The sequence below is a fragment of the Rhinolophus sinicus genome, chromosome 8, assembly GCF_057876585.1.
Source record: "Rhinolophus sinicus isolate RSI-liver-muscle chromosome 8, RSI-T2T, whole genome shotgun sequence".
NCBI classification, from domain to species: Eukaryota; Metazoa; Chordata; class Mammalia; order Chiroptera; family Rhinolophidae; genus Rhinolophus; species Rhinolophus sinicus.
In genome coordinates, this window is record NC_142508.1 from 13,004,286 (window position 1) to 13,029,831 (window position 25,546).

The window sequence follows — 25,546 nt, forward strand, 5'->3', positions numbered from 1 at the left end:
ATTCATGAATGGCCCCGCCTTAGGTCCAGGAACAGGTCGAGGTCTTTTCCGTTTCCCAAATCCCTGGGGTAGAAAGGGAGGCTCTGATTGGCTTGTTTCGGAGACGAGCACATTTCCGGACCAGTAAGGAGGTGGCTTCGACGCGGGTGGGCGGGCTTGGGCCTGGGGAAGTAGAAAATTAAAGCCGGGAGCGTCTGTCCCAGAGCGTTTCGCGTTATAAAGGAGACACTTGCCAAGGTAGGGACGTGTCGGCGAAATCTTGGCGGTGATGAAATGATGCCTTCTTTCACTCGTGGGAAACTTCAACCCGAGGGTGAAGATGGACAGTTCTCGCGGAGGGAAGTTCATGCTTTCTTCGTGGTTTTCAGTTTTAAATAGTGATTCAAGCCTTTAAAGTGCTCGATTTATGGGCAGTCACTTATCCGCCCTCTCTTGGTACTTTTATAGGGATTCCCCTTAGGCAATTCCCGGACATTATTTCAGTTGGGAGAGAAAAGCGATAAATGGAATGCATTACACGCTTATAGAACAGATGAAGGGAGGATGGAGTGGAATAAAGAGGATTACAAATTTGAAGGCCACAATTACGGAACAAATTAAACCTATAAAAATACCCAGAGGTAGTTCAAGGCTTGAACTAGCACACAAGGCTTTGAAGCATAAATGTCAGAACATTTTTTGAGTAGGTGAGAAATATGAAGCAATGATATGTTTGCCTGACCACATGGAAAATTCCCCTTCTTGATTTCTAGAAGCTGTCCTACGTAGTGGTTAGTGTCCTCGTTGACTATTCCCTATTTCATCCACGTAACAAGTCCAGCAAATGTGTGCCTGCCAAACACGTCCTCAGAATAATTAACCATAAATTTGAAAAGATAGTCTTTGCACATTTTTAACTCTGTGACACACTATGCGTTGAATTCATTAAGACATAAGTGTGTGTAGTTAGTTAGTTCTATGTCTCATTTGTCCTTAGAGCATAACAATTCCTCCGGGGATCCCTTCTGGGGGAGCACAAATCCAAGGCCTGACAGGTCCCAGCAGTGGATAGGTCCCATCTAGTGAGAGTTGGTACTCAATGTGCACACGATGAACTATAGAGTTCAGGTCAGAGCAATTGGAGGCGGCACTCTCAGGTGACTCTCAGGAATGCATCTTCTAAATCCTATACTCTACCCACTTGCTCTTCCTTTTCTCCATGACGGATGGGGACAAAGTGAGGGGCAAGCTTTTCTACTACAGAGCTTAGCAAAGCTCCCTAACTCAGCGTACCCACCATCCATACTCTGAAGGATAAAGACAGCCATTCTCAAATGTCAGTGTCTTAGAGCACTGGACATGTGCGGATACTTATTCCGCACTTAAAAGCACCCGCTCATTGGATTTTGTTTTACTGTTATGAATACCCATGGGATGCCAGCTTGTCACACAGCATTGACACTCTCAAACGTCACCTGCCTTTTAGAATCTCATTGTACAGGCACGGAATCTGAAATCTAAGAGCTGGGACAAGGATCCAAGGTTGCTAATTCATAGTTCTAGGAAAATGCTTCCTTTTCTGCTTCTTCCCTCCTCTTTTTCCCCTCCAAAAAGCAATAACAAATGATTTTAGTCAAGAGTTACTGATTTTAAAATTGACTTCCCTAAGACCCATCATAAGGAATTTGATTCTCATATAGCAAACCATATAGATTACTATGAAAATAAGTCAGTGTCTCAGTTCACTATTTTACTTCAAACAACTCTTGATATAGTCCCACTTTCATCCAAACAAGAAGTGAAAACGCAATCGTTTATGATTGCCATATTGTCTCTTTGTCTTTCTATTATGTGTGTATATTGAAAAATCAATATTAATACACATGGTACTTTAAGAATTAGTAGCAGATTGTCTTGTTAAGGACCTGAGTAAAATACTATTTTATGATAGCATACATACCTAGCCATAATAATTTCACAGCTATTTACACAGAGCCCCTTGCCTTTGCAGATAGGGTTAAGCTGGTCTACCAAGCATCAAAACATCACCCACTGACCTAGACTCTTTCTGCCTTTTGCTTCTCTGGCGGAGCCATTTGCTCCCTCCCTCCAGCAAACTCCAGAATTAGTTGGTCCTATTGTCAAGACACATCATGATCTGGATATTTGCTGCTAATATCTAGTCTCCCACCATACCCTGCCTTCTTCAAGGTCAGATTAAAATCCGCCACTCATAATCTAGGGAAATAGGCCCATGTTTGGCTTCCACCATTGCTCTACTAAGTACAGGACCCCACTACGGAAACCAAAAGCTAGAAATGCTCTTATGGATCATGCGTGTGGACCACAGAAGGGATTTTAAAGCCATCTGTCCTTTCATTTCCCATGTTAAAACATAGATTCTTCATCTTGTAGAGTCGTGTGAAGAATAATAGAGGCCATTTTGAAATAGCTTTGCAATCTCTGAAGGTGCATTGCTTGACCTCAGCCTGTGTCTCTATCTATGAAATAAGTATAAGACCTAAGTGGCCAACTTTAAAATTAAATGGAAAAAAGAAAAAGAAAATTAAATGAGACAATGAAGTGTATACCTGGCTCATGGAAAGAACTCAGTAAATTATTCTTAACAATTCCGGTAATGATAAATGTGGAAAGCTTTAACTACTTACAAGTATTCTTCTTTTAAGAACTTAAGGAAGTCTGGGCCTTGTGCTTTCCTCCCCTTTCCTGGACCACTGTGCAGGTTATAGGACAGGAATTGCCCCAGTTATCTCTCTCCTACCCAGAGAGGTAACTGTCAGGAAGTGAACGCCAAAGAGGTCACAGACCCAGTGGCAGGGCCAGGAGCCTCTGGTATGGGGAAGTCTGAATTATGTGAAATTTCTCTACTCCTAACTCTCAACATTGAGCATCTTGGGGCAGGAAAAGAGCCAGGTTTGTTATTTTCTTCCACTCTTAATTCTGGGGAAAAAAATAAATTCTTTGGAGTGTGGGACAAAGTTAAAAAAAAAAAAAAAAGAGGAAATTTGCAGAAAATCAAAAGAGGCACTTTTCCCTTCTACCAATTTTCTACCTCATTTCTCAGGGAAAACAAAAAACAAAACAAAACAACAACACATTTCTTTAAATGCTTGTTATTCTGTGGTGGTGAACAATGTGGTCTCAATTTATGCCCTGTGGAGTTTGTTTTTCCAGTGCTATATCATTATTATAACTTTATATTAGCAAATATTACATTGTTTGTATACGTTTTAGAGAAGAAAACATTTGATGCATCCATAATCCTGCCACTCAGAATTTATCAACAATTTTTCTTTCCTTCTGTTTTTCCCTATAGATCAATTATTTTTAAAAGATTGGAACCCATAGTACATCTACTGTTTTGCAGCAATATTTACTTATCCGGAACATCTTTCATGTCATTTAATATTATTCTTCAGTATATAATTCCAATATGTGAGTGTGCTGTCAGGTATTTGTCTCACAGTTCAACCAATCTTCTACTCTTGGGCATTGAGTTTGTTTCATTTTCTTGAAATGATTCAGGTTTTTACAGGGGCTGTTTCTTGCCCTAAATGACAGAATGTTCTAGGAATGTCTATTGAACCAAAGGCACTGCCCGAGGGCCCCCCAGCCCTTCTTTTCTGAGGCTGATAAAGTAGCCAGGAATTCTTTCTCTGTGTGCTGGTATTGCAGAGCTGAGAAAGGTGAAGACAGTTAAGCCCTAAAGTAGATGGAGGGTTGTCCTTTACTCCTGTCCTGCTTCCCTCAGGCTTTCCTGGTCTTTAACCTGAAGCAAAGATGGTTAGGTGATGGGGAGGTATTGGAATTAGGGCTCCATTAACAAAATTTCGCAAGACTCCTGGCATACAGGTACGAATCTCCCTTTTACAGATGAGGAAGGTAAGGATCAGAGAATTAGTCCAAGCCTGCACAGCTAGTTAGAGAACTAGAGTTGGATTCCTAGGCTTGGCTCGGAAATTTGAGCTCTGCCCGTCATGCTTCCCACTGCTCCTAAAACTGATGGATATAATGTTATTCTTTTTTCCCCCCTGTGAGATATTTGTTGTCAACCTTCTAAAGTATACTTGTTATATGATAAAAAAAAAAAAAAAAAAAATCCCTGACTGTCCAAGAATTTCTCCTGCGTTGTGTTTCCTAGTTGGCTCACTCTTTGCCAAAAGAATATATCCTCATTTTTTGGTGAAGAATCAGATGGCTTAGCTTTCCCCCCACATAGTATTGCTTATTTTTTTTACAGAAGTGACCTCACTGTATACATTGGAAGGTCAAAGTCATAAAAGGAATTTCTTATAAACCTTGCAACAATTTAACAACGTTACACATAGTTTGCTTTGGGGACTTATGAAGTATGACTATGTATATATGGCATTAGGCCTATTTTTCTAGTTTGGCTCATAAACTGGTTCTGAAGGAAGTTCTAAAAGAGGCTTTCCAGGATTGTTTAGAGCCAGGAAGCATTATTGAAATGGGTCTTTAACCTCTAATAGGACACTTTGAAAGCAGTAACACTTATTTAGAAACGTAATTTCTGGAATGTTTTGTTCCAGTCTTGTTACCTAACTTAATCAAAATCAGTTTCAATCAAGGGTACATGTTTTAAAATACTTTTTCTCCATCCCTCTCACCCCACGCATGTCATGCACACACAAACCAGCTTAGCCCAAGCTTCCCTTATCTCTTGCCTGGATTCTCTTAGTAGACCCCCAACAAATTTTCCTAAATCCACTTTTGCTCTCTTTTGGGCAGCCATTCTACCATGACATTGGTAGAACTTGTGATCATGTAACCGCTAACCCCCCTCTTCTGCCCAGCCTTAAAACACTGCAGTGGTTTCCCATCGCTCCTAATACTGGCCTTCCTTCCTCTTCCCTATAGCCATTAGGCCTTTGTACCTGCCTTCTCTCTACCTAGAATGCTATGCCCCCCGAAATTAAAACACAGAACAAGAATACAAGTTTCCTGACTCCCAGGCTGAATCTCTAATGCAAGTGGACTACTGGGGACTAATAATTATCCAACGGGAGAAAATGTGACTCAGAAGTTCCAAAGAAGTAGAATAATGGACAACAGTGTGGCCTTTGGAGCCAGTCTGCCTGGGTTCCAACTCTCTGTGCTAACCATGTGATCTTGGGTAACTTGCTTAACATTCTTGCCTCATTCCTTTTGTTCGCTAATGAGCATAGTAATGATATTTTAAAGTAATAATATACTTTATAAAGTTATATTATTTAAGTAAGTTAACACATGGAAAGAGCTCAATGCATTTTAACTTTAAAAAGTCTCAACAATAGATGAAGTACCCAATATAATTTCTTACGTATAGAACAAAATCAACCTTGTTGATTTTCTCTTGTTTTCTTCTGGAGAAAAACAGGTACAGCAAGCCACTGGGAGGCCCCCCTGGGGGCAGAGAAAGGCTGGTCCTAGCAGATAAGGTTTCAGAGGCTGCACTGTGTAGGGAAAGACATGTGATTACTTAGTCAAAACAAGTGCCAGGCCACAGATGCTAGTGAGTTGAAATAACATGAAGCCTAAGGGGTTTAAAAAATACACAGAGGGGAAAAAAATGAAGAAATCTAAAGTAATATAAAACAAATCTCAACGGTAAACAAAAGACAATCTATTTGCAAATCATCTTAAGCTTCTGAACTAAGTCCTCTAAGGTCCCAGAATTTTTTAACAGAATGCTTTCCAGTAGCTTTGAGAACCGACATTTCTATCACTACTTCTCAGTGCTATGTTGTGTCCAGAGAGAAGATACTTTACCTGTAGATCTGGGACTCCATCAGGAGTGAGACAAAGCTCTTTAGGTTCCCCATTTGAATCCTCCCAACATCGTTATTAAATAAATTTAGGAAATAGCTTGACTGGCTTTGTTTATTAGTGAGTTTTCAAGTAAAGGATAATGACAGCGAGTACTTTGTGACCAGTCTTGTAACCATCAGTCGGTACCAAAAAATGAATGTTGGTCTTTTTATGCCAGTTGAGTATCCTAAACTAGTCCCTGACATCATCTTTCTGTGAGGTGTCAGATAAGAGAAATAGGGACCGCAGGATGTAAAAAAAAAAAAAAAAAAAAAAATCAGCAAGTGTTACTCGCATATGTGGTCTTCTGTAGAGCAGTTATGATTTATAAGGTGAGTGGTGGCCAAGGCTGCGATGTCTGGTGGTCCTTGGGGAGATGATGTGCTGAAATTCCGATTGCCATGATCTGTGGTCACTCCATGACAGCTGCAGCAAAGAACTGCAGTGCCAAATGACCTGCATGTCTTCACCTTTGGAACTCTAAGCAAGTATAAAAAGGCCAGGCATCCCCACTGTGCCAAAACTTCCCTTTTGTTGCAAATTATTTTTAAGACTGATAGGAAAGAACCCGTTTTCTGAGCTCCAGACCCAACGATATTAGGCAAAATATTAATAATAGACCAACTTTTAACAAAATACGATGGAAAATGTTATGTTTTTTTTATCTCCCCCAAAGGGTAAACTTAGCAACTATTTATATTCAATACATATATTCCTCTTTGGCTAACCTCATATATATTCTTAATGTTTTGTTGCATCTCTGCCCTCTCTAAAAATGGAAGGAAAAGCAAAAGAGGAATAGGAAAAATGAGAAAACAAAACTTTCAGAAAAGCACAGGATCCGGCCTTAACTAACAAATCAAGCCCAAAAGTAACCAATTACTCACTGAATGTCTCCTAATGTTTAAGAACTTGTTTTAGGAATTTTCAATGGAGTGAATTAACAATACTTTTAGTGCCTACCATGAACTGTACCAGGAACAAGAGCTATTAAGATAAATGAAACACTGCCCTTGTTTTCAAGGAGCATGGCCCAGTAAGAGAGAGACCAACTCATGAACTATTAACTACAATCCAATAAGTACAAGTTCAAGTGCAATTATGGAGGACTCCCAGGGTGTTTTGATGGAAGTGGGAGTGCTTCAGTGTGTGTGGGAGGGGTTGAAGGTGAGACGAAATTGGCAGGGATGTGAGAGAGAAGCTTAGATACTTAATGGAAGAGGTGAAGTCTGAGCAATGTTAAAAAATGAGTAGAATTCCAGTCAGAATCCCAAACTGGATTGTGGTCATAGCTGCACAATTATATGAAACTCACTAACACTCAATAAATTGTATGCTAAAAATGGATCAATTTTATGGCATGCAAATTACACCTCAAAAAGAAAACTGTTCATTAAAAAAGAGAATACTGGATTTAGAAACAGACACATGTGAGCAGATTCCTGGCTCTGCATTTCCTAGTTGCATGATCTTGGTCAAGTTGGTGAACCTCTCTGATCTTCAGGGTCCTCATATATAAAACAGGAATCATGCCACCCAGCTCAGGGTTGTTGGGAAGATTAAATGGGACAGTATGTAAAGTGTCTGCCTGCTACATCATCATGCTCAGCTTGTGATAGTTCCCTCCTGTCCTGCGGGAGACCCTGCTCGCTGCGCCATTTGTCTTGCCGGCGGCCTGTGGGGCCTCTGGTCCCGCTCCCCACATAAGAACACAGGATGTGGCGAGACCAAAAAGGAACACGCATGGAGCCATAGGTAGGGGAGTCTTATCACTATATTCTCTCTGGCGGCCAGGGAGACACACACAGTAGTAGCCACACGATCCACGGTCCACCATTCACTCCTCTGCCTGCCAACCAACCAACCAATCAGTGCAGCCTCACAGTTACATCAGTAGCCAATTGGCTAACCGGTTACACGTGATGGCCAACCAGTCACAGTTGATGGTCATTCACAACCTGAGCCAGCACCTCCCCACGCAGGGCCGAGAGTCTGGAAACTGCTCTCAGGGACTCTGTCCCCACACCTCCCTTTCCCTGCGATGTTTAATGAGTGTGATTATTTCTGCTGTCCACCAGACACCTCTGTGTGCTGTGTCTTCTGCCATCCTTTCACTAGAACTTGACTGATTACTCCCATTCCTCCTGTTCCTTTCCTTGCTAAGAACCTTTACCACCCATCTTACCTGTACTTGCACTTACCTGTACTTTATACGCGCTATTCTTTCTGTCTACACTGTGTTCCTTACCTTTCCCCACTTAACTAACCCTTGGTCATTCTTTTGTTTATGGTAGGATTTTAAAATTACATATTTCAAACATACCGAGAAGAAGAAAGAATGATATATAGACACCGGGTACCCACCACCCAGCTTTATTACATCTTAACATTCTGCTTAATATTTACTTCTGTACTTTTCATGTAGACAAGTCTTTAGGTTGGTAGACTTTTTTTGCTTGTTTTTCTCTTTGACATGAGTTGTGGTGGTAGGGGCTAGAATCAAAATATATTAATTTCTAGGGTGGACCTCATATTGGATTATACAAGTCAATTTTTAAATTCTAGATTTACTTTGTTCAGCAAAACCTTCATTTTTGTTAACAGTGATCTCCTGGATGTTTTGTATCACTTCCGTTCATAACACATTCAATAAAGGAGTGATGATTTTCCACAAGTTAATGGGGGGATGGAAGTAGGGGCGTACGTAGAGCTAATAGCATGGTCCTGTGGCATGAGATTTAAGTTTCTTACCTTACTAACACTTTCTCTATGTTACCTCCCCAAATGCAGTAGGCTTTCATTCATGATTTCAATTTTGAAACAGAAAATGATTATGGTCAACCCATTTAAAACGGTCCAAATTTTTGCTTATTGTCATTTTGAAAACCTTTTTCTGTGTAGAAAATTTCAAACATAAACAATAGTATAATGAACCCTACTTTTTCACTCAACTTCAACTATTAATATCCTACCACTCCTGTTTCATCTAGACCACCCCCTCCCGAGCCCCTCCATTGGATGATCATTATTTTTACAGTTTTTAAAGTAAAATTTACATACATTGAAATGCACAAGTCTTAACTGAGCAATTTTGAGAACTGGATACACCTATGTACCTACACCCTCACCAGATTTCCATTTCATGAGAAGGGGTCCTCCTCTCTTCCCAGGTTACCCCCCAAACCCTCAAAACCATTGATTTTCTTCACCTTAAATTAGTTTTACCTATTCTAGAACTTCATATAAGTGCAAACATATAATTTTTATATGCCCTTTCTTCTCTCAGCATTATGTGTGCGAGATTCCATCATGTTGCACGTATCAGTGTACTAATTCATCATTTGTACTGTCAACTGATAATACACAACACTTGTTTACCCATCTTCTTGTTGGTGGACATTTGGGTTGTTTCCAATTTGGGGCTATTATGAATAAAGCTGCTATGGATATTCTTGTATAAGACCTTTTGTGAACACGAATTTTCTCTTTTGGATAATTACCTTGGACTGCAATTGCTGGGTCATAAGGAAAGTATATGTTTAACTTTATAAAAAACTGCCACACTTTTTGCCAAAGTGGTTCCATTTATCATTTACCATTCCTGACTCCAGAGTGGGTTCGAATCCCCCGAGTGGGGACTCAAATCCTGAGCTAAGAAGGTTCTTTTCTTCACACAGGAAAGAATTCAAACATGAGTCAATATAGAGTTTAAAGTGAAAGTAAGTTTATTTAGCAGAGAGGAAAGGAAAGGCCACCCCACAGACAGTGTGGGTGGTCTCCAATCACTAGGGGAAGAGAGACCCCCTCTGCCCATCAGGCTGGGGGTTATTTGAAGGTTGGACAATTAAGTTTGCAAACTTTCCACCATGTAAGCATTTAATTGTCCAGCCTTCCTATGTGTTTCTTGTTTCTTGGTATGGGGAACTTATGCAAGGTATGAAAAAAACAGGGGCAGGTTTATCTTTAACTTTTGGAAGTACAGCCTGTGGCTACTTTGTAAGAGGCTTAATTACAGGAATGGCCATTACAATGGAATCTCTTTGCTCAACAGGTTTTGGACGGTTAGTGCTGTGTGATTGATGTCTGCCTGCCTGAGTTCTGTGCCTTGGCGCACGAAGACAGCAGGCTTGGAATCCAACCTCCTAGTTCCCCCTTCTGTAAAAGTGATCCTTATGCCTCTTCCCTGTATTATTCCCGCCAGCAGTATATATGAGTTTTCCTCATTCTACATTCTCATCAATTCTTGGTATTGTCCGTCTTAAATGTTTGCCATTCTAGTGGGTGTGAAATTGTATCTCAATTTTGCATTAATTTGCATTTCCCTAATGACTAAAGATGTTGAGCACGTTTTCATGAGCTTATTACTTGGGCCTCATGTATTTTTCACATGAGGTTCCCTTACCCAGAACACTGACTACCACCTTACCTAGTTAACTACTTACTGCTTATCTTGTCCTCACTTTATTGAAAGGAATCCTTCCTCCAGGAAAGTTCAGAGATAAAGAACGCAGCCTAAAAGCTACATGAGAACCAGTTTTCTAGAATCAACACCAACCATTATTTTTTTTGTAGTGCCCAGGACTCTTAGGGCAGGGGAAAATCTTTCCTGCACCCTCCTCCATTTCCCAAATTAGGAAACACAAGCAACCTAAATCTGAGTTGCTCATTCCGCTTGATGTTAAGAGGTACAAAAAGCACGTAAGGCTGGGACTTAAGTAGAGACAGGACCATGCCGTAAGATCTAAAAGGAAAGTACTATGTGGGAGTTTTATTAAAGAACAGTAAGCACCTTGGCTTCAATATTTCCCTTTGAAGGGATAATCCTGCGGCTTTCAAGTCTGTAAAGGGGAAAAGGATTAAAATTTACAGCCTGAAAAAGAAATATTATTTCCTCGGAATATAGACACTAAGTTCCTGTGGATTAGAAACGCGTTGCATTCTCTTGCTGGCTGTGGCTTGTAACACTCCTCTCCGGACCAATCTCAACATCTTCTGAAAAGATAAGGAAACATTTTTCTCAAGCCTATCTTCACCTTGACCTTCAGTGATGGGGGACTGAGGAGAAGTATGTAAGGATCTGTGTTGGGAAGAAGCAGGAAAGCTATCAGAAGGATTACAGTGAGTGTATGCTTTCCATATCCTGCCCTCCTCAGTGGCTGGCCTTTTGGTTTCTTCCCATTAAGAGGAAGCTTTCATAGTGTGTTTCTAATCAGTTCTGCCTTACATTTGGTTCACTGCTCATATCCCCTCGGCACTCAATATTATTATAGACGTGGATAGTTTTCTATTGCCAATACCAGCATCCCTTAGCCTGAGAGCTTTCTCGGACCCCAGGAGATGCTGGGTGCCAGGCAGGCCGGAAGTGCCAGGGAACTAACATGCATGGGAACAGCCCTCAAACTAATGACAGATGGGAGTTAGTGGTTTAATTCTCCATCTCTCTCATCTTTTGGGTGGGACACCGCTTGGGTATGCTCTACACCCCCTGCCAGAGCTGTACAGTAGACGTGAGCCCCAGTTCCCTGCAACAGTAACTTACTCATGAATGTGTCCTCTGCTGGTTTCCTTCCCTTCCCTGGGTCACCGCCCGCCTCCTACCGGTGCTTCCTGGTTACTGCCTTCCAAACAAACTCTTAGGCTCAATCCTAGTCTCAGACTCTCTTCTGGGCAAACCCAATCTAGTCTAGCTGAATATCAAGCAAAGTCGCTTTGGAGACAGACGCTTGTGGATGATGAAGGAAAATTTTCACTCAGCACTCAGAAGAAGATGGAACCTGCCTACCAGGCATCCAGAATGTTACTTTACTGGGGAGGATATTGCCTTTGTCATCTTTTGGGAGAAAGGCCTTTCCAGGCAGGAAATGCAGAACAAAAAGCTTGGTGCAGTGTGTATCTGAACACTTGGTTCTGTTAAAGCAGATTTCAGGATCCTAACGTGTGCTAACAAACACCCATATCTGCATACTGTTTTTTCAAGCTCCAGAGCACAAACTTCAAGAATGTGAGTTTAAATAAAATCCCTAAATACTGTAGTAGAACTACTGTATATAAATACTATAGTATAAAATATAAATTCTTACATTTATGAAACTGCTGGATTGATTTAAAAATCTACCATGAGCACATTCTAGAAACTACCATCATAACCATGGGCGTTAACTTCATATACCTAAATCCCATATATACTTGGGCACAACAGACTCTCCTATGCAGTCTGGCTTCTCCAAACCAAGGCTTCACTGGGGGCCCACTTTCCAGCAGACACCTGAGAAAAACAGCACACTTTGGAAAACCTTTCAAAAGAGAAAAAAGAAAAGCGAATTCACTTTCTGATTACAGCCTCATGTCCGATCCTAGCTAAAAGCCCCTTTCCTTCCAGTCCAGGTTAACCCTCCAGCCCTGAAATGTCTCCAGTGATAGGGGAGAGAGGTGACTTCTACTGCAACCTCTTCTAACGACCAGGCTGAAATCTGGATTCTGAAATAACCCGAAGGAATTTTCAGATGGAAAGCGGTCATGACGGCATAAATCTAGGCTCATCACATGCTACGATTCCAAATCAGTAGCCTGGGGCGGGGCCTGAGCTTCCTTCACATTTCTAACCAGGACTGACACTGCTGGCATGGTTCAAATATCTGCATATGTATTGACCTTCCAGGTGCCCAGGCCCACGATGGGCGTCTTTGCTTTGGTGCTGACCTCCACAAAGGTGGTCGTGGTGCATTCGGAACTAGTTCTGAGTAAGCAGGATAGGTGGCTGTGCCCAGGTAAAGGGTGCTGGCTCTGGCTGCAGAGGGAGGAGCGGGAGGCTGGGGGCCGGCAGCCCTTTCCTGCCCTGGCGTGAAAAGGCCATCCAGCCTTTTGTAAGACAGAGCAATGTTAATAAACTTCCAACACTGCAACCCAATGCAAAGTTTTCCCTGCTACAAAAATGCATGAATGACGTATGAGTGAGACAGTTAAAGGGTTTTATCCATTTTTGTCTTCTTTGGCTAGTTTAATAACGGAGAATAAAAGTGTGCCACGGTTGGGTTATTCCCAGAGTACTTGTATTAAAAATAATTATTAGAGGCTCTGCCCGGCTACCCTCCCTCCGCTCCTTCTGACCACGAAGCTGCCTTTGCCAAACTGGCTTACTGGGCAGGAGGGGGCCAAGGACCTCTGAGGGGTCACCCATCCTAGTCTTGAAAGAGATTCACCACTTCCTTACACAGAGCCATGGCTTAGGTATCTAAAGTGAGGTGGCATGAGCCACCTGAGGTTCCGGTGCCAGCTTCCCACTCTCAGTGGGGCCTGTCACTCAGCCTTGCTGAGCCTCAGTTTCCTCATATGAAAAATGACTGTGGTGGTTGTCTGCAGACAGCAGGGGCTGCCTATCTGAATGGCTTGGAATGCCTTGACAGCATACATATTCTTCCTTGTCTCTTGTGGGAAAAAAACAAAAACAAAACTCCAGAGTCATTCTGAGACACCCACCACCCAATACTAAATGACCGTGAATGCCCTTAACCGTTCAAACAGATAAATAAAGCAGTAGCTCTGCAGTAGTAACCTGTATTAAAGCTCAGGGAATCTGGGTATCTAAAGGTCTGTTACAGAATGAACCTACAAGGAGGAATGAATCTAACGTTTTTCTTGGCCTAGAACTATCCCCCCCCCACCCCCCCTGCGCCCCGACACTCCGCCCCCTGCAACTTCTGGCCTGACATCCAGCACCAAGCGCAGGGCACGGCCGGTTGTGCATTTCAGACGACGACCAGCAGAGGGCAACACATACCTACCGGTATGTACGTACCTAGCTTTCCAGACAAATGTACTGCAAAACTGGCCCTCAGGTAGTGTTTCCTGGGGGAAGACAACCAGCTTTAACAAAGTCTACTTGGGCATATTAAATTAAAAGCAATTTAGAACATAATCAGGAACTCAAGTTCATGTCCAGAGATAGGCCAAGGCAATGTTCAGAAGAAGGAAAATTTTGTGTGTGAATCTTCACTACTCCGGGGTATGTCCCTGTTTTGTTGAGTTCTTAAAGTACAGCAGCATCGGCCTGAACTAGAAGTATATCAGAAATGCAGAATTCCAGGCCCCGCCTCAGAGCCACTAAGTCAGAATCTGCATTTTCACAAGATTGCCAAGTGACTCATGTTCACATTGAAATTTGAAATAAAAAACACTCCTATAACCACCTCTTAACTACCGTGTTTCCCCAAAAATAAGGTCTAGCCAGACACTCAGCTCTAATGTGTCTTTTGGAGCAAAAATTAATATAAGACCCAGTCTTATTTTATATAAGATCGGGTATAATAGAGTATAATATAATACAATAAGCACCAGGTGTTATATTAATTTTTACTCCAAAAGACACATTAGAGCTGATGGTCTGGTTAGGTTTTATTTTCGGGAAAACACTGTATATACACATGCCACCTGGAAACCCACCCTGTTTTCTGTGCCCAGCCTCTCTCCCCACCCCCTACAACACCATAGAACTTTCTTGCTGGTTTCAGGCTTAGTAAGAGGAGGGCAGTTAGTGTGGCCTGAAGTGAGCAGCTGAGATTTCCTCTTCCAGTGACTCAGGGACCCCCCCACCCCCATGTGTGTTTGCAACTATCCAGCTGTATTTGTCTCTGCTGAGCAGGGGAAACATTGCAGCTGGATGCCCTCAAAGAGATTAAAAACCTATTCACATCTACACCCCACAGTCCAGAGTTGGTTTGCATAAATGTAGAACTACACAGCTTTTGAGTACAAGATGATTGCTTTACTTATTTGTATTTGGTAGTTAGTTCCTTGAAACAGTGAAAAGAAATAAGCCAGCACTTTTGTTTTCTTGTGTCACCAGAGGGAGCCAGTTTTACCTCAGACTTCTCCCTGGATGCTCAATGCCTCTGAGGAAGGACCTTCATCTATTACAGAATGATTCCTCTCCTTGTCCAAATCATATGTTTTGGCAGGGAAGCTGCTGTTCCTGTGTTTCCCCCAAAAATAAGACCTAGCCGGACCATCAGCTCTAATGTGTCTTTTGGAATAAATATTAATATAAGACCTGGTATTATATTAAAATTTTATATATATAATATATATTATATATATTATAACATATATATATTATATATAACATATATATATTATAACATATATATATAACATATATATAACATATATATTATATATAACATATATATTATAACATATATATAACATATATGTTATATATATTATATATATTATAACATATATATATTATATATAACATATATATATTATAACATATATATAACATATATATAACATATATATATTATATAACATATATATATTATAACATATATATATAACATATATATATTATAGCAAAATAAGACTGGGTCTTATATTAACTTTTGCTCCAAAAGATACACTAGAGCCGATAGTCTGGCTAGGTCTTATTTTTGGGGGAACACGGTAGCTTGCTGTTAAGGAGAAAGCAAACATTAGGCAAATTTTTCTTGGGGAGTGAGTGCTTGCTACAAGCTTATTCCAAAGAATTTTGTCTTACTGCAGAAGGGATTTTTGAAGAGTGGCCTCAGAATTATTTTGGTGAGAGAAGGCTTCTTTCCCCAGGACCCTCAGATGTGTCCTCGGAGATGGGTGCCTGGCCCCAGGGCTGTGTGAGAGGCCCTTTGGGAAGACCAGCTGTCGTTTTGCAAGCCGGTGATGCTAGTGTGTAACTCATGTCATGGCGCCAAGCTGGAACACTGCACAGCCTATCTGAAGGCACCATGAGGTGGAAGAAGCACCCCCAGGGCGAGACACTTCCTGCTCAGATGACAGATAATGGAGGTAAAGCCCCGCTGAGTGGATTTTATCCCCCTCATTCCTCTCAGCCCTGCCTTTATTCTTCGTCTCAGTTTCCCTCTCCCTTACAGGTAGAAGGAAACAGAGTACAAGACAGGGAGAAGTTCGCTGTGCGAAGTCCCTAATTCCCTTCTTTTGGGAAGTCCATGCAGGAAAAGAGGAAGAATTGATAACGGGCCTGCTCCATCCAGATTTAGACTTGGAAGGATTCAAATTAGTACGTTGTCTAAATTTTTTCCTTTCCTTCTTCCTCCCCTCTCCTCCCTCCCTCCCTTCCTTCTCCCTCTCTTTCTCTTTCTTTCTGTCTTTCTGTTTCTCTCCCTTCCTTTCTCTCTGTGTCCCTGCCTGCTCACACTGGGCGGGTTCTTGTTTCCCCTGTGCTAAGTAGCAATTATAATAGAAACTCATTACTCATTATACCAACATGCCTTGCCTGAATCTGTAGTTTTCCTCAATCCCTCCTCTCTCTATGACTCACCTCTGTTTCAGGTCTCCCAAACCCAGACCCAGTCCCCGTGGAACTTCTGCTCCTTTCCTCATAATTAAACCCATTGAAAACAGGTTCACAGAGAGCCCTCGTGACCCACAGATACAGGAGCTACCTCTTTCAGGCTATTTGCATTTAAAAGCCCGGAGCTGAGTGGAAAACTTGAGCGTCTATTAGTCTGAGAGAGAAAGTCTGACAGGCTGAGGAGGTTCTGAATTTTCCCACCGGGAGAAGTGCTACCCCCAGGGTAGGCACGCAGGCAATATTTCAAATGAAAAATGAGATGGAATGTCTACACCGACGGTCGTGGTGGTGAGGGTAGGCTCTTGGGGAAATATAGAAAAAGACTGATACTGTGGACACTGAATTATTGATAGGACATCAGCGATTGTTGGTTACTTGACACGGGTGCGCTGCCAGCAGGAGAGCAACTCTAGTCGCTGAATTTCTGAACCTAACAAGCTTGTGTCTGTGTGAGCACATTTCTTGTAGACAAGTTGAGTTTCATTTCCTACAGAAAATTAGAAAACAGTTTAGAAATCTATAGATAGTGTTTGTGACCTTCAGCATTGTATTCTAGAACATACGGAAGGCCCCACACTGTGGGCCTTTGCTTCCGGGACTCATACTTGCGACTTTGTATTGTTATTGAATAGCCCCTAACAAATAGACAAGCTGTTCTGGCACTTAGGCGCCTTCATTTCCCCCAGGGGGCCTGGGACAGTGCCACTGCAGATAGTAGGTGGGGAAGCTGTGTAGTCCTTGTGGAATGAATGAACCCCAACGCTTCTGCTTTCTGTATTCTCCAGGAAGGGTTACTTCGTCATGTGTGGGAAAGAACATACAGACAAGCCTGCCTGGGTGGTGGGAAAGAGGAGGCAGCCATGGTGACTAGGGCCCACAAGTGTGGCCACCTCTATCGGTTTTAAGGTCAGAGACTGCCTGGGCCACGAAGAGTGACTGTCCCACCATTGGTGAGATACCCCATTTTGACAACCACCTTCACCTTCCCTGCCTGGCAAGGTCCTCTCACCATCTAGGTCTACATTCCATGTCTGTCCCCTGTGAAGCCCTTCTCAACGCATTCAAGCAGAATCCAGGGGTTAACTGCTTGTGTTTTCTTAGCATTTTACTCAGACCACCCGTACTGTAGTCAGTGGTATAAGCGTTCCTTTTCTTCCGCTCATCTGAAGCTTTCTAAGAGCAGCACAGTTCTGTCACAATGAAGACAGCTGACATGATTTGATGAGTGAGTGAATGAATGAATGAATGAATGAATGAATGTAGTTTTCATGGCAAGTGGGAATGAGACCACAGATGCTTTTCCAGATGATAAGAAAACTGGAAGATGCTGGCCAGGCATGTAACTCATTGTTCTTTAACAGCAGAAGTACTTGAGGTAATATAATCTATGCCTCTTTTTTTCTTTTTTGTAGTTTTACTTTATTGAAACTAAATGTAAATTCATTTACATTTTCACAATTGAACATAGTCTACATTAACCTTTTATAAATGAAACATTACTGCACTTAAGTAATACTTCATAAAATAATGAAGACAATGCTTATGTGTGTATATTGTCAAATATACTCTTCATCACCTGTCTTCACTTTTGAATTATGCAAATCTCTTTGGTAGTTTTATTTTGAGACTCTCACGTTCTAATTAAGGTGATAGAATCTGTGCTTCCTTATGGACACAGGCTGTGTCTAAATTTCAGTACTGCTTCTCCATGACTCTCTTAATCACTGACTTTTAGAGCATTCATCTTATGGGTCAGAACTAGTACACCACGTTCAGAGTCACATTCGTGGACAAGCACAGCACATTATGTGTAAGAACGGCTTCTTTCCCCCGCCATTGCCTACCTCCAAGTGGATGTACCCAATGTGGTTAGCAGTCCTTTCAATGGAAGAGTGTGGGATTGCGTGTAGCTAGGAGCTGACTTAGAGCCAGGCCTCTCCTGGATGACCCCAAGTCTGCTGAAGTAGCACCGTGTTGTTGGGGTTCTTGCTGTTCCCACAGTTTTGCTGGGTACCTCTAGCTCTGAACTCTGAAGAGGTCATTGGCCTCTGACAGGTCATTGCACCAAACAACTTTCATTCGCCCCATAACAAAGCCAGTGAGACCTAAAGGTTAACTTAATAATTCCTGTGAGATAAATGGAAGCCAAGATAACTATAAATACACGGTACACTCAGTGCTTAAAATTAGATCTGGGAAGGAAGGTGGAGTAAGACAATTCGTTTAACATTTTCTTTGGAGATAAAAGCCGGTAAGAGACTTTTGCATGGTACAGTCATTTCATGCAATTTGTCTAAAAGATAATAAGATTATTTCAGGTAATCCTGAAAACATGTGAGACTGAGTCCCACTCCAGCTTTTACCCTTTCCACAAGCACTGCATAAATAGGTCATTATTATTTAACTTTTCTATTTTAATAGCACATCAAATTTTTTGCTGGTTTACTTGCTTTAAAATTCCATATTCCAATTCTTTATTTCAAGAGTAATAGAAGATAATCATGGAGTAAAGTTTTGCCACTTCTGATTTGAGGGAATATTAAAAACGTGACAGACTAAAATTTGGGAACAAACCCAGCACAATGACGTTTGAATGAGGGTTAAGGTTTAAAGAATCTATTGCGCAAACGCAGAATGGAAGAGACCTGATTCTTAGAGAAACTCATAACAAAAAGAAAAATGGTTTTGCTGCCAGCAATTCAGTAAGAAACAGTAGTATGAAAAACAGGATGAGAAATCAATAAAACTGAAGGCTTCATTGCACTTGGCTCTGGTAAATTCCTGTCTAGAGAAATTTATATTTTCTTGCTATGTGTGTCACGACCATAAAAAACTGAAGTGTGCCAATGAGAGGATTAGAAAATCATGTCAGACGGAAGTACTCAAAAGACCTAGGAACGATGTACTTGGAGAATAAACCAGGCAAGAGGTGACACGGTCTTCAGAATTTGCAAGACTGTCATCTGAAACTTTATGGCACCAAGCACTAAGACCAAAAAGAGACTGGTTCTGGGAGTTCGATGGGGCACAAAATAAAGACATTATGGTAATTAAGATTGTCTGACAATCTGAAATTGTCTGAATTTGACAAGCCGTCTTCCAAATCTCTGAACTCATGAATAACGGAATTATTTTTTTCTGGGTTTAGTGGCCAACTAGTAAGGGTGCTATAAAATTCCTCTTTGAATGGGGAGTAGTAGTAGAACTTTATGGAAATGGTTCTCAAAGTTTTTGGTTTCAAGTAACCAAAAAGTAACCAAAGTAATTTTTGCTGTTTTCTCAGTTCCACATAAGCTTTATTATCATCAGTATCCTGCAGACATGTTGGAATATATACATAGTTAAGTTACATTGCAATTGAAGAAGAAGAACGCTCCAACTTGAATTAAACTTTTTAAACTAAATTAAACTTACATGTTTTCACAACACTAAAAATGTTTAGAGCATGTTTAAGGGAATGCATTTGCTTATGCATAACCAAATTTATATATTTTTATAAGTTTGCAAAAACATGTACATCTACATTATGTGTCAAACCTCTGGCAGATTAAGATCAAAGTGTTTTGACCATTTACAAATAATAAAAGCTTATCACCACTGATACTATTCAATTGACCAATCTAAATATTTGCTTTTGTGGTACCACATTACAAAAGCCCAATAACAAACAACAACAACAACAAAAACCTATTTCTCTGCTTTTTAGTACCGCAATATTTACATTATTTTCAAACAAGCCAAGTTTATGGCACAGTCCACAGCTTATTTTTAGTAATTGGATAATAATTACAACATTTGTTTTGTAAAAGATGAAGTTGTTTAATCACTTTGCAAAAGAATCTCCCTTTCCAAACTCATTTTGCTTTTCCTGATTTGTTGCTAATAATTTCTTGGTTTGACAGTTTCTATGTATCTCTTACTGTTTTTTTGTGGGTTTTTTTAACAGTCATCTGATTTTTCCTACTATTGTGATCTTATTCCTCAGTGAGACTGCACTTCAATCCATTCAATTACTTTAAAACTCCCCCCACATAAATTTGTCCAACTCAAGCCTTTGGATTTCTACTAGTTAAAAAAAAAAAGCTTTTTTGGAATCCTAGGTCCCCAAAATGACACCAAAACAACCTGCAGATAAGACAATGCTGGCCTTGATAAGGGAGAATATTACCTCTGTGAAGTCTCAGCAGAACCTCAAAAGGGGGCGGGGGGGGGAGGCAAATTTGGGATATTTAGTGAGATTTTTTGAAGTCTGGTCTAAAGTAAGTCTCCTGATGGAGGAGGGGGCAGGGGTTGGAGCTCAGTTAAAATTTGGGGTAGAATCATGACAAAACAGATTAGGATGGGTGGATCCAGCAACGTAAAGATTTTGAGAATAGGGTTCAGACATTCTTGGGATGTAAACTGTCATTTGATACTTTGTATTGAAGAGTTGGTGGGTTTTTTCAGGAAGCTCCTGAAGTGAACAATAAAATTATCTGCAATTTTTATCTTCCTGGGCAAAAACCTCCTGGAGGAGTATACTAATAAAGAGAGTAAACTCATATTAATGTAGATAGTAGGCCGGGTGGTCTAGTTTCAGTTCTCAGTCTGATTCTCATTCAAAAGAAACAGAGAACCACACAATTTTTGTGGGAAAAAGGATGCCTAGTACATAAGTATTTTTTAGAAATGTTGTATTTTGAATATGTTCTGTATAAATAATATAAATCGTAAATACATTTATAAATATTTATTGAATGAGTGAATGAATGAATGAATGAATGAAAATAGTAAAGAGAACAGGCTCACCAAGCAGCCTAGTTTTGTCCCGCAGTTTTCTCCTTTGTCTTTGAGTTCTACTATTTCGTGTCTCTGTCACCACCATGCCCAGATTTCCCTGAGCACAGTTTAAAATTTCAGCCCTCGTTGGAACAAAAATATCTTCCTTTTGAATTCCCTTGGCATAGCTAAGTTTGGCAAAAATGTTAGAATTTCTTGCTAGCTACCGAGAAAACATTGAGAGAAATGAACAAAGAAATAACTCCAGCATTCAAACAAAAGAATGACATCTACCACAACCAATGATCCGACGGCTCACGCTCATCAGTGCTGAGTAAAGAGAATCGCCCATTTCCTTAGGGAAAATTCCATGATTGCGTCTCCAAGGCGGCACTGCTGATATAACTTTACTCACTGCTTAGCTGATATAACCTTACTCACTGCTTAGCAATGTATACACTCTGATTTTCCGAGATAATGCCCACAATCGTTCACGTCCACACCATGAAGTTAAAGCTCCTTTGCTTGGCATTCAAGTTTCTTCTTGTGTAAGATAAACAGGAAAAAAAAAATGATGTTGGAGGTCTTGAATGCTTAAGTGATGACTCACTGATGTTGTCAGTGGAAAGTGGAGAGAGTGTTGGCTTTGGAAGCAGGGAGGCCTGGCTAGCATCTCAGTCCAGTCACACAATAGCTTTGTAGCCTTGTTCAAACTCTCAGAACCTCTGCTTCTTCATGAGTAAAACAGAGAAACCACGATGGCTTTGTGAGAGCTACGTGAGATCACATGTATCACCCATTTACCCTGACTATCGATCGTTATGACATTAAACCACATGAAATCGATATTTTTATATTTTAAAAAGCTGGGTATTTGTACATGTATATGGTTCGATCTTATGTTAGCTAGTAAAATGCAAAGCTGGATTCCAGACTCAAATCTTCAGGGTCACAGGAACTCACGGGTCCATACCAGGCTAACTTTGGTTTTCAGTGAAACTAATTTTTAGTTGGATACGTGCTGCCAAGCCAAATTAGGAAACAGCTGAATGCAGGAGAAATGTAAAGAGAAAACAATGTGAGCGTGGAAGACCAAAAGAAGTTACAGAATCGGTGCAAAGTTCTGGACTTCACAAATACAATGATTGTCCAGTTACTCTGCCTCTCAGAAGAATAATGAGGTATATGTGATGGATGATCCTGCTTACCTTCCTCAAGGTCAATATCATTGGTTAGGGTGACCTTGTGATGGTTAACTTTATGTTGACTAGGTTATGGGAGTGCCCAGACATTTGACCAAACATTATTCGGGGTGTGTCTGTGAGGGTGTTTCTGGATGAGACTCCATTGGAAGTGGTAGACCAAGATTGTCTTCCCCAATGTGGGTGGGCCTCATCCAATCCGTTGAAGAAATGAATTGAACAAAGAGGCAGAGTGAGAGGCATTTCACCTACCTGACTACCTGAACTGAGACATCAGTCTACTTCTGCCCTCTAACTAGAACTTACACCACTGGCTCTCCTGGATTCCATCTTGCTGACCGCAGACCTTGGTACTTCTGTATAGCCTCCATGAATCACATGAGCCAATTTCTTATTATATAATATACAGATATTATAAGGAATTCGCTCATGTGGTTTATGGAGGAGATATATATATATATATATATATATATATATATATATATATATATATATATATATATCCTATTGTCTCTGTATGCCAAAGGTAGTTTTTTTGGTTTGTTTGGTTTTTTTAATGCACTCCGGAGCTGCCATCCATAAGTCTCTCAAAAGAGTTTTCTAAAGATAATGATGTTGGCCGTTACCTTGTAGATTTAGATTTTCAAGGTCTGACCCTATGAACCGAATCTGTCATTAGGCAGCCAGCTTTGTTTCGTGTGTGAAGTCATAACTCAAATAGAAAGGCTTTCTGTGGGTGATAAGGAATGTGTCTCCCATTTCCGTGGGGCAGGGTACTGGACAGAGTTGAGATTGGACGTCAAAAGGTCTGTATTTGAATTTCAACTCTGTTATTTACTGCCTGTAAGACGTCACTTTTTTGAATTTCAGCTTTTCTTATCTGCAAAATGAGTATTGTAAGGACTAACTCCAGGGGGTTTGGGAAAGACTGACAAAGACAACGTTATGTGAACCATTCACTGTAACTCTATAGTGTTTTAAGAATATTAGTTGTTGGAATGTATTGTATGTTGAAAGGAGTATGACTTTTAAACCTGAGCATTTAGGTTAATCTTTTTAAGCCTAAGGATCTTTATGAGCTAACAATCAAAAAGACAGAGAGAGGTTTCAGCTGACTTCAGCAGGTTCTTGTGAGGATTAAAGGGGATAATGCATAAATAGTCTCTAAATCCTGGCATTGAGTGCTCTTCCTTCTTCTTATAAAACTATAACTCTTTAATACATTGACAAGCCATTGGTTACTTTAATGTGATGCTAAGTGTATTTGTTTTTCAATAACAAATAATGAAATCAAAGAACTACCCACACCCATGTTCTATCAAGTGAGGTTTACGCTCATCTTCCCGTTTAGCCATGACTATGGCCAATGCCAGCTCCTAGAGCGTCTCATCCTGAATCCTTCTTGGACCATCAAGAACCTGTAACTGTGAAACACACGGCCCCAGCTTGTCTTACAGAAAAATTGTTGAAATTTATGGCTGAAGGATGTGTGTTCTCTTTGCTACCGGGTACTCAAGACTTTCAATCGTTATAAACTTGCTGAAGATTTCATGGCAAGGAGAAACAGATTTTGGCTCTGAACACTAAGCCAGAAAAGAGAAAGAGTTTCTCAATTCATCCCATATGCCCAGCTCCCTTACCATGGCCCATCGCTATTTACAGATCTTATAACCCCTCCTACTGTAGATTAATGGCCTACTCCACAGCCTGGGTCAGGCTCTTGGGAGGTCATTTCCTCCTCGACAGTGAGAAAAGGGGGGAAACGAAAGGACTTCTAAAATTATTCAATCCTGGCTCTATCCTCTTTCGACTTTTCTATAGTCTTGGGCAAGTTACTTAACCCCTCTGAACCTTAAAAACTTCACCTACAGGTGAGGCAATAGCAGCCTCCTACGGGATGGATGGATGAATGAAAGTTGGATGTAAACAGACTGCACAGACGCGGTGATGCCACACATTTCCCCCTCATTTTAGAACATCTTTGCCCAGATACCCGTGTTCAGGGTGGAGAGAATGATGCATACTTATGATTGGACAATGACATGCATATGACATTCCTTTGATGGGATGAACCCCTGATCCAAGCTGGCCTTTTGCGACTGCTCTTATTCATGCACCGGAAACGTTCCTGCAGTGTGGGGCTTCCGTATGGGGTCTCTGGAGTCAGATGACCTCATTACCTGTGACCTTGCCATATAAAACACTTAGCATACGGCCTTTCACACGAATCATCTTAGTGGGACCTCTTTGTTATGTTTCTCTACATTCTACATTGCCCCCATAATGCAGGACATTCAGCTCTTGGGGAACTCGTTAGGGGCTAACATTTATTACCTTTCATCCATTCCCTCACTTACTCTTCCCTAAGGGTGGTGCAGTGACTGATCTGTTGATTTCAAGCCCTTTCTTGAATTTGAATTGCGCACACTTGGCACACCTTTTCTGCATCTTCTCTCTTTCTGTGTCTCAGAGAAAGAACCCCGCCTTCAGGATATTTTCCACCAGGTAAATGACCAGCCTCTGAGAGGGAGACACGATGCTCCAGCTTTGCATGGGCATATTCAATCCAGGAGGTCACCTTATTTGACCCTGTCTGCAAAGTTCAAACCATATTGTCCATTTCAGAAACCAAGCTGTCAGAAACCAAGCTGATACTTTGATCCCCATATGCCGATTCTTGTGCCTGTTGCTTAATAGATTCTTAAAAGAACAGTCACTCTCAAACTTCAACAGAATGTGAAGAATGCAAGTTGACTATTACTTTTAGTGGCCCAGAGATTTGTATGATATTTTTCTGAACATCAGATAAGTGGTCACTTGCCAAGCAAGCTCTGAAACTCTTAACATAGAAGCTTTGCTACTAGGGTTGCTCTCTTTAAAAATGGACACTGAAGAGAGCTTTTGGAAATATTGGCTGTTTCTGCCTCTTTCAAATCAACATCCATATGTGACCTTGACATTGGCTAATGCTACAAGGGTGATGTGTCTTCAATGCCAGGGTCAACTCAGGGCCTACTCTGGGAACATGGCCCTAAATCAGGCTTACCCAGATGATTGATAACCATTCACTGGGCAAAAGCAGCCCATAAAAAGTTACAGATGATGTCACTTAAGGACACAGAGTTCATCCCTTCCTCTGAGAAAGGTCGTATCACAGAGTGTCTGACAGTGAAACCCCGAGTCAAATCCCTAACTGAGACACTGGCTCTGTCTTACTTGCTGTGACCTATGGTACTTTTTAACCTCCATGCCTCAGTTTCCTCTTCTACAAACTGGAGGAATAATAGTAACTATCTTCTAAGTTTTCTGTGGGGCTTACTTAAACTAACCCCGGTTGAGTGCTTAGAATAGCACCTGGTACGGAGTAAGAACTCTGGTTCTGGAGCCAGATTGCCTTTTTGCCATATATATATATATATATATATATATA

At 41.0% G+C, this 25,546-nt stretch overlaps 1 long non-coding RNA gene across 5 annotated transcripts; it reads left to right on the plus strand.

The window, feature by feature from the left end:
- The first annotated feature begins 162 nt into the window (after nucleotides 1–162).
- On the plus strand, nucleotides 163–22,571 carry LOC141567584 (uncharacterized). 5 transcript variants are annotated; one of them, XR_016021930.1, is made up of 4 exons: nucleotides 165–237; nucleotides 15,352–15,630; nucleotides 15,717–15,862; nucleotides 16,942–22,571. It is a non-coding gene; the product is annotated as an uncharacterized LOC141567584 (long non-coding RNA). The 5 variants fall into 5 exon arrangements; XR_016021931.1 differs by lacking the exon at nucleotides 16,942–22,571 and adding an exon at nucleotides 9,860–13,591 and having other exon boundaries at nucleotides 174–237; nucleotides 15,717–16,064; XR_016021932.1 differs by lacking the exons at nucleotides 165–237; nucleotides 16,942–22,571 and adding exons at nucleotides 244–7,563; nucleotides 9,860–13,591 and having other exon boundaries at nucleotides 15,717–16,064.
- Nucleotides 22,572–25,546: the final 2,975 nt, after the last annotated feature.